General features: G+C 40.1%; 1 pseudogene; it reads right to left on the bottom strand.

Moving 5' to 3' along the window:
* Positions 1-4,323: 4,323 nt before the first annotated feature.
* On the bottom strand, positions 4,324-4,902 carry LOC102986943 (40S ribosomal protein S12-like; annotated as a pseudogene).
* Positions 4,903-9,566: the final 4,664 nt, after the last annotated feature.

Raw genomic sequence — 9,566 nt, forward strand, 5'->3', positions numbered from 1 at the left:
TTAGATCCCAGGGTCACCTGGCGCATTCCTGGATGAGGGTAGGTGGGGGACTGGGGTGAGTGGTATCCCAGGAAGAGGTGGGATGTGTGTAGTGTTAGCGCACTGAGACAAACAGGATTTCTATAATCTTTAAGCTTAGAAAATATACTGACATCTCAATAAGGGACCAATTTAAAATATTTTCTGAATCTTAGGGAGGTTATATAACTTGTTCAAGATCACAGGAGGTGGGCAGAAGGGAGCTAACATATACTAAAAGCCCACCATAAGCCAGGCACGTTATGGCATAATGACTCACTCTTTCCAATAACTTATGGCCGGAGTGGTGTGCTGGGGAGTAATGCACTTGTAGCATTTCATAGACAAGGAACTGGTGTGCAGAGTCATTGAGTAACTTGCACACAGCTGCCCAGGAAGAAGTGGATCAAGGTCAGTCTTTCCAACAGTTCTGGATTCTGATCATAGCACACTTTCTATCAGGACTTCTGTGTGTAATTGTCAGTGCATTTGGACCCCAGTATCTTGGGATCTGTGAAAACTAGGGAGTAGTTTCTTTTTCTTTTTCTTTTTGGAAACATTAATTATACAGATGTTTGTAAGCCAATTGCTAACATAAATGGTTGTGAGGGGAATTTTTTTTCTTTTGTAATTTATTTTTACAAATTATACCGTGATAAAACGATAAAAATTGCTTATTTGAAATATTTTCCTTTAACATTTTATAAGTTAATCAAACGCATACTACAATAGATTGTTGTTTAAATAAGGGAGCGCAAATGATTTTAGTATTACAAAACTTTAAGCTGAGGCTACACTCAAAAATAAGTTTAGAAAATGGTATTACAAAAGATTGAGAGTGAATAGTAAAAACAACCCCAAACCAAGACCAAACCCAAGCAGGGTCGCCGTGCTGTAGGAAATCAGGTGTTTTCACTGCCATAAACCTTCACTGTGGCCAAACTTACAAACCAGTCCTCTGGGGAATTCCCTGGTGGTCCAGTGCTCAGGACTCGGCACTTTCACTGCCAAGGGTGTGTGTGGTTCAATCCCTGGTTGGGGAACTAAGATTCTTTAAGCCCCATGGCCAGCAAAAAACACCCCCAAACCCCCCAAATCCAAAAACAACCCTGCCTAACCCACGCCCCAAAAATAACCCCCAAAAACAGTCCTCTGAAAAAGAGAAAGACATTCTGGAAAAATACAGCAATTCCAGGGCATTTTATGGCTTTTTCTTTAGCAACATAACCTCCAAAGAGTGCAATCTGTTATAGAGTTGTGGATGAAAAATGGATGGAAAACTCAAATCTTTTTGATTGGTAAAACTGTACCAATAAAAACTGGGTTCAGTAAAAATAATGGGGAAGATTCCCAATAGCACCTATGGTTGGTAAAATTTTTAATATGGATATAAAAACTAAACTTAATTGATGAACTGAGTTCCTATCTTAAAATTTATACAGAAATCAATGTCTCCTGGAAAATTTCAATAAAATAGAAAGGATAAGTTAGAAATTGTTCTCTATACAAACGTATGGACACCAAGCGGGGGAAAGCTGCAGTGGGGGTGGTGGTGTGATGAATTGGGCGATTGGGATTGACATGTATACACCGATGTGTATAAAATTGATGGCTAATAAGAACCTGCTGTATAAAAAAATAAATAAAATTCAAAAAATTAAAAAAAAATTGTTCTCTGTAGATAACTGATCAAGGGTTTTAATCAACCTAATGAATATTGCCTGAAATCAGCATTAATGAAATCAGCATTCATATAATTCTGATCAAAATATTTACATTTTCAAACATATATCAAAAATACCAGAGTTTTAAAATATCACTGGGTTGAACACAGTGTCAAAATGCCTTGTTCCTTTTCTCTAAACATAAAGCAGTTGCTAAATCCTCATCTCTGAGAAGTGAGATTCATTTTGGAAGGAAGGGAAATGAGAGGTGTGTGGATTTCAAGTTTTTCTTAAACTTGGCCATGTGCCCATCAGCTGTGCTGACAGAGAAAAGACCTTAAATCTTCCTCCGGGAGAAATCCAGCTATCAGGACAATACCAATGAACGTTCATTAAAGAGGTCACTTTGGAGCATGGATTTGGGGATGTGCTGTTTCCATGGTTGTGGCTTGCAGAAATTCCTTCAGAGGTCAGCAAAGCTTTGCTTAGGGAGATACCCAGAGACTCAAGAGAGGAGGACCCCTAAAACCCAAACTGTATTTGGTAAACTGCCCATTTGTGTGGAATGGGCCGAAAGAGTCCCACAGCCTAAGTTTCAGTAGTCTGCTGTTCACACAGAGACCATTTGAGGAATAATGCCAAACAGGTTATTCCTGCTTGAAGTTTTACCTCTGCACTATTGCATTTAGGTGGGGGTGAAGCATGGGAGGTGGTGTGTGTGTGCGTGTGCGTGTGTGTGTGTGTGTGTGTGTCAGAGAGAGAGAGAGGGAAAGAGAAAAGACCGAAAGGGCAGCCATTGGCTGAATTCCAGCCATCTTGAGGCAGTGGACTAAATTCTATTTGATAGAACAGTAGTCGTTCTCAACCTGGGGCAATTTTGCCCCACGCTAGCCTACCCCCAGGGTAATTTGGCCATGTCTGGAGACATTTTTTTGTTTGTTGAAATTTGTGCCTAATGGGTAAAAGCCAGTGATACTACTAAACATTCTGCAACGCACAGGACAACACCCACCAACAAATAATTTTCCAGCCCAAAATGTCCATGGTGCCAAGGTTGAGAAATCCTGTGATGGAGGCACCGAGGTCACTCAATCAAATGCAGCTAGTGTGCATATACCTTTTCTTGAGAAGCGTATGGTTAGGAAAACCAACAAAAGAATCCAAGCACTTGGTTGACTTTGGGGTCCTCATCTTGTCTAATGGTCTGTGTGCTCCATAACTGTAATCCTGGAACTTGGGGTAATTATGTAGCTAATGGCGGGGGAGGTAAAAAGTTAACGACTAAGAGTTGAAATTTGGATAACAGAGTTCAATTTAAAATTCTGACATTTAATGTGTGACCTTGGAATGTTACTTAACCACTTGCGGTCTTATATTTCTGTCTGTAAAATGGGAATGATAATGGTAACCGACTCAGTGAGTTGTTGTGAGGATTCAATGCAATGATGCATGCAAAGCATTTAGCATTAGTGTAGGCACAGAGCTGTTAATAAAATGTTGGGAACTGTGGTCAGAACAGAAAGAAAAATTATGAACAGAATGAAGAATCCAATCAGGGAATAAAGAGATTAGTAGAATACAACCCAGTGGTACAGAAAAACTGGCTGAGACCCGGTGGGGCTGCAGGATCCACCTACTCAAAGCAGGAGGCAAAACTCTGAAAGAGATTGAAAAAAAAAAAGTAATGGTAATGATGCCCATTGGACTGCAAAATGAAATTCCAGCTGAAAGGGACCCTCCATGACAGGAGACAGAATTTGACTCAAAGCCTGAGTGTTATGATTCCTTTTGGCTCCAGTAGAATCATCTTGGTAGTATGTAGGAACCATGTGTCATGTTCTGGGTTAATTCTCTAAATGATAAATAATGGTATTGTGACTCAGCCTACATCATCTTATCCTACAAGAGATGCTCCATAGTGAGGTGACTTTTCAAAGCCTGGGAAGATGTTATAGAAATACAGATAATAAAGTAAAGCAAACTCATAGTGTTAATACTTTGGTATGATTTAGGAATAAGCTTTATAATCCTTGGGATATTTTGTGTGTATTTGTATTTCAAGGTGTTTGAAATAAATCTGGCATACTAGATGAGCTGATTATAATTTGAAATGTGTAGTTATACTAGACTCACGGTATTGATTTAAAAGGTGTAGTAGACTTTTATTAAGATTGTAAATGGCATTTAAATGTTTTGGATAGCCTGGTTTATTATATTTTATTTAAGTTTGATATATTAGATTAATAGGAATTGCTTAAGTGCATAGGAAGATTTTGTTTTTTAGGTTTGTAAGTCTGTCAGGGTTTTGGAGTGTTTGAGAGAATCGGGTATGTTAAATGTGTAAAATTTAAAAAGTTCCTGAGGGAATTCAATTCGTAAATTGGGTTCGTTAGAATTTAATCTTTTAAAGTTATCAGTTAATTGAGTGTAATCAAAGAAAAAACTGACTCTGAATTCTTATTTTTATCGGAAAGTAATAGGTTTATACAAGACTTCGAAATTGAATTTAAAGGCTTAGAGAACACTAGGCTTTTGAATTTACAACTTTCAATATATTTAACTAATTAAAAGCAAATTGTTAGAGTAGTCCTTTCAGTGCGCAAGGTTCCCTCAGACATTGGAAAGCTCAAACGACATCAGTAAGCACCCCGTAAATGGTTATAATTAACAGTAACTACTTCTTGCCTTCCGTTCCTTTGAGTCCTTGCAGTGAAACTTCCACAACTGTGTGTCAATTTCTTGAGATCCTGAGGGTCCCGATTAGCTGAAGGCAAGGATTATTCCAAAACCAAAACACTTTTTTTTTTTGTTTTAAGAACAAGAGCCCAGTTTTTGAATTTGATCATTTCTTGCATTTGAAGTACTCCTCCATGACATCCTTGGCCTGAGACTCTTTGCCATAGTCCTTAACCACCACGCAACTGCAACCAACCACTTTAGGGGTTTTTCCCTCTCCATCAGTTTTACAGAGGCCTACTCATTCCCCCAGTTTCTTGTCATCAGCCTTAATCAGGTTGATTTGGTGCTCAGCACAAAGGTCTAACACCAACTTGACATATATAGGCTCATCACAGTTGGATGCAAGCACACAAAGACGGGCTTTGGCAGCTTCCCGAATTCCACATGCTAGGCCATCGTGGATGAGGGCGGGCTTCAGCATCTCTTGCAGAGCAGGATTAACGTCCATTACACCTCCAGCAGCAGTGCCTTCCTCGGCCATGGCGGCAGGGACTCCGAGGTGGCAGGGAAAGAGCAAAACAACACTTCTTTTGAGTCAATAATTTTATTACTATTACTTTTCACACCGAGGAGACTTAGTTACATAAAGTGAGATATTCTATGAGTTGATTACCAGTAGTAGAAGCACAGAGGTGTGGAAAGTGTAACATGAACACAGTGAAGAAACGCCCTTTATCAGAGTGAAGTCCATGTGACAGAAACACATTACTCCAAACGGACTATGTACAAATAAATATAGCTTTCCATCTATGTACAGACATATTCACAGAGAATAAACTGACGCAAAATCTCCATACATCTCCTCATCCAGCGAAAATTGATCACAATAAACAAAACACACGGGAAATGACAAAAGTAACTTGGAAGTGCATCAACTGGATTCTTGTAGGGGTATAGAGGTTAAAATGCTTCTTTTAAATGGAGGCAAACAGAGGAAGCATGAGATGATATCTATCCCTAAAAAGATCCTTTACAAAAATGGCATTCTGATATTTGTAAGATAACCTGTCCAAAAGACAGTTTACGAGTTCTAGGGCAATGCCTATGTTGGGGTCAGTGTTGACAACATGGTCTCTGTTTTAACGCTATGCAAAGAACAAAAGTATAATTTATCTTTCCTTTAGCGCTAGCAGCCACTTCATTAAACCAGGAAGGTAGTTTTTGCTACTCTTTGATGGCACTTTTGAGACTGCAGATTGCTTGGAGATGGAAGCTGTTGCTTCTGGAGTTTTTTCAAACTGGAGCAGAAGAAAAACATCCAGGCTAGATGCAGGGCACAAATATGAACTTTGTGTGCAGGGTTCAACAGGATTATATCCCAACAGAGGTTCCCTCATCCAGATGGAGAGTCTCTGCCCTTTGGAGAGATGCTTCAGACCACAAAACAGTCCCCAACAGAAACATCACTGGCTCTGGATCCAGACAATCTTTCTTTAGGGTAAATGGCCAATTAAACATAAAATTGATGGGTTCGGTCAATTTAACACACATATTTACTCTATAGAGATAATTTAGGTACCCAGGTGGTAGACATTTCTAGGCTATTAAGTGCCTTTTAGTCATTCTTTTAGCTTTTACTCAAATCATATAAAAAATTGTGATGAAGTGAAACCAAAGTTTTTAGATGTGGGGACATCTGTGTGTACATGCGTGTAAGCAGTCTATGATACTGGGCCAGAAATTATGTAGTTTAGCAGAAAAGGAAAAAAAAATCCAATGCATTATGAAGTCTCCTGTTTTATATGCTTTCTTCCCAAGGAAGGTTTATAATTTAGGCATAATAAATTATTGATAAACTGTATATCTCTATTTGCCACTTTTATAAGGGAACTTCTTAGACCCATCCTATATTTACATAAAAACTCAAATAAACCTTAAATTTTCCAGGTACATATATGCTAATTATCCATTTCACTCTCTATATTGCTTTACATAACAAATGGATTCCTGTAAAACAGTAAATCTATAACTTAAAAAAGGAAATACTTTCACTGTAGTATCAGAACTTGCTATTTAAAGGAACTTGCTATTTAACAGGCTATTGTGAAAGTGAAGAATGCTTTTGTGAAATGAACAATTTCTTTGATTTTCAGTTTTATTAAAGTACACAGGTAAAATTTATCAGATTAGGATGTCTAGAGTAATTGTATGCCTTAAAAAACAGAACAGATAAACTCTAATTTACAACAAACAATACAAAACAGGAATGACTCATGGACTGCTTATCGACTGACTATATTCAGAAGCCCTGAATATATGTATTATTGGTATTTTATGGCTTTAATTAAGACAATTGTCTCATGAAGTATTGATACTATAAAGTGCAATATTAAAAAATTTAAAAACCTAAAAGGCATCCATTGTCCTTCAGTTATAGCCTGATGAGAAGAATCGGAGATTTGTTTAATTAAATGGCAAAGAATTTTTTACCCTTAATTCCTGCATGTAATTTCATCCTTAAAATTATTTTATTTGGGGATTCAGACTTCATTCATTCGTTCCTTGTTTTCTTTTTTCTCTTTTTTTGATGACATGATTTAAAAAATTAGTATTCTCTTTTGGTTAGTTGAGTGTTTTTCGAGAACTGTCAGTCCCAAGGACTTAGTTACTTCCAGATCCATCGTAAAGGAATATGCAACCCAATAAGTGAGAATGTAGGAGCAAATTTCCAGCCTTTTGGTGAACTGTACCCCATTTTCCTGGGCCACGACACCAATCAACAATCTTACAATTCCCAGCCAACCCACCACACAAGGAAGTAATGAGCTGCAATACTGGGTGATGAGAGGTGGTCCAAGCATTTCCCCCATTTCCTATTTAGAGTGAAAATAGATTCTTTTTGGTAAATCAATGTAGGTAAGTGCAGGTCCAGAGTTCCTGAATGATCTCCAGTGGTGTCTCCCCCATTCTGAGTACTTGTTGAGTGTGGGATTATGACCATAAAGACGAAGTCCGTGAGCTTCACCTCACCAGGGCCTCAAGACAATGCCGCATCAGTGTTCAGACTTTTCACCAGAGGATAAATGCCTGTTAGTACTTGTTGAGTTGAGGCCTCCTGGTGCTTTTAAGGCATTTCTGTGACTCTCTTGTAGCTGTGAATTCTGTTCGCATTTTAGTATCAATTAGGAGGGAGTCCCTCCCCCCACCCCCTAAGAAGTAGTCAATTACACAAAACATAAGTTGTTAGGGGCACGGGGCTAGCATTTTTCTATCTTCACCTTAATGTGGAGATGGAGAAAAGGCTCATTAGACTTGCCAAGTACAAGTAAAGTGGAGAGGCTGGTGGTGAGAACCTGGAAGGGGAGTAAGCACTGAGCCCAACCTAGACTTGAAAACTGGAAGTGGGGTTAGAAAGAAACAAACTGAGACTCAGTAAGGCCCAGGGGAGAGGGGCTCATGGTAGGTAATAACATCCATCCAAATGCACTGGGTGAGCTGAGAAATGCACTCGCTTCACCTGAATGTCTTGGAGAAAGATATGGAAGTCACAGGGAACACAAGATTAATGTGAATTAGCAATGAAGTGTGACTTTCTAAAAGGTAAGGGGCATAGAGGAGTGCAGAAGCAGGGGGTAAACACTGGGTCTGAGGCTGTCATTCCGCCCTATTCAGACCTTATACTTGTGCCATGAGTAGTCGAAAGGTTCCATGATTTCAGAGCAACATAAAGCATTTTAAAAGGCTTAGTAAAGAAAAACTTAAAAATTATTGAGGGTTAGAGAGAAAGACACAGAAATAAAAATCTGAAGATAACATTTGATGCAAATAGATAAAGGGTCACATAGTGGTGACTCCCAGCTCTGTCAGGGGTAAATAGTGAAGAGTGCCCAGATGCAACTCTTTTCTGCCGAACAGAAACAAACAAACAAAAAGGTGAATTCATCACCTTGAGGGGCTGGGGTGAATCTGGAGGAAGACTTTTCTGACACGGATGGTTGTTAATGTTAATAGCTGACAGACCTGGGTTACACCAGGAACATCTATGCTAGGATTTCTTTCCTACAAAGGGATTGTTTTTTGGATCAGGGTGATAGGTTGAACAAGTGCTCTTAACAGAACTAAACCTTTGGCAAACTCAATGCCAATTCCATGGCACTCTTTCACACTTAGGTCTTTCTCAGTTTTTAAAAAAAATTCTTTAAGGTTTTCCAGTCTGCCAACCAATCATTTAGTGGAAGGGCTTTGGCTTAGATAATTTGGTGTTCCATAGTGTCTTCACTATTTGTTTGCTAATTTGAACAGAGTTGTCTATCCAGTCATAATTAGAGGCTCCTTTTTCTCTCTAAAAAACTGGCTGACTTGTGGATTCCTGGGCCCTTTGTAGCTTTCTCTCACTTTGTTTAAAGAAAACTGCCACTAAAGACCATGATGGAAATCAGGTGGTGCTGGGCGAGGCCGATGCCCTGTGCGGTGAGGAAGGCGGGGAAAGCGGCAGTAAGCACACTGGAGGGCATCTAGGTGGAAAGCACGTGTGACTTCCATAACAAACGAGTGTACCCGTGTTTTCTACAGACACCTAGAGGCTCCTGGTGATTTCTGTGCTGCAGCCCATGCCTTTTGTTTGTTTGTTTGTTTTGCGGTACGCGGGCCTCTCACTGCCGTGGCCTCTCCCATTGCGGAGCACAGGCTCCGGACGCGCAGGCTCAGCGGCCATGGCTCACGGGCCCAGCCGCTCCGCGGCACGTGGGATCTTCCCGGACCGGGGCACGAACCCACGTCCCCTGCATCGGCAGGCGGACTCCCAACCACTGCACCACCAGGGAAGCCCACAGCCCATGCCTTTTTTTAAAAAGGATATTTATTTGGTCGTACCAGGTCTTGGGGCAGACAGGGTCCTTAGTTGTGACATGTAAACTTTTAGCTACAGCATACATGTGGGATCTAGTTCCCTGACCAGGGATCGAACCCAGGCCCCCTGCATTGGGAGTGCAGAGTCTTAACCTCTGCGCCACCAGGGAAGTCCTGCCTGTGCCATTTCGAAGCTCCCAGTAAAGTGGAAAAAAAAGAGCGTAATCTCACAATAAGTAGTGCAGTTCAGCTGGCTCTGAGTGTGCCTTTCTTGCTTTTCTGGTTTGCTAGATATTTCAATGAATAGGAAGCTGTGAGATTAAAAAACAAAACACAAAGCTAGAGAGGCAAGGAGCT

This window comes from Physeter macrocephalus, chromosome 9 (genome assembly GCF_002837175.3).
Source record: "Physeter macrocephalus isolate SW-GA chromosome 9, ASM283717v5, whole genome shotgun sequence".
Lineage (NCBI taxonomy): Eukaryota > Metazoa > Chordata > Mammalia > Artiodactyla > Physeteridae > Physeter > Physeter macrocephalus.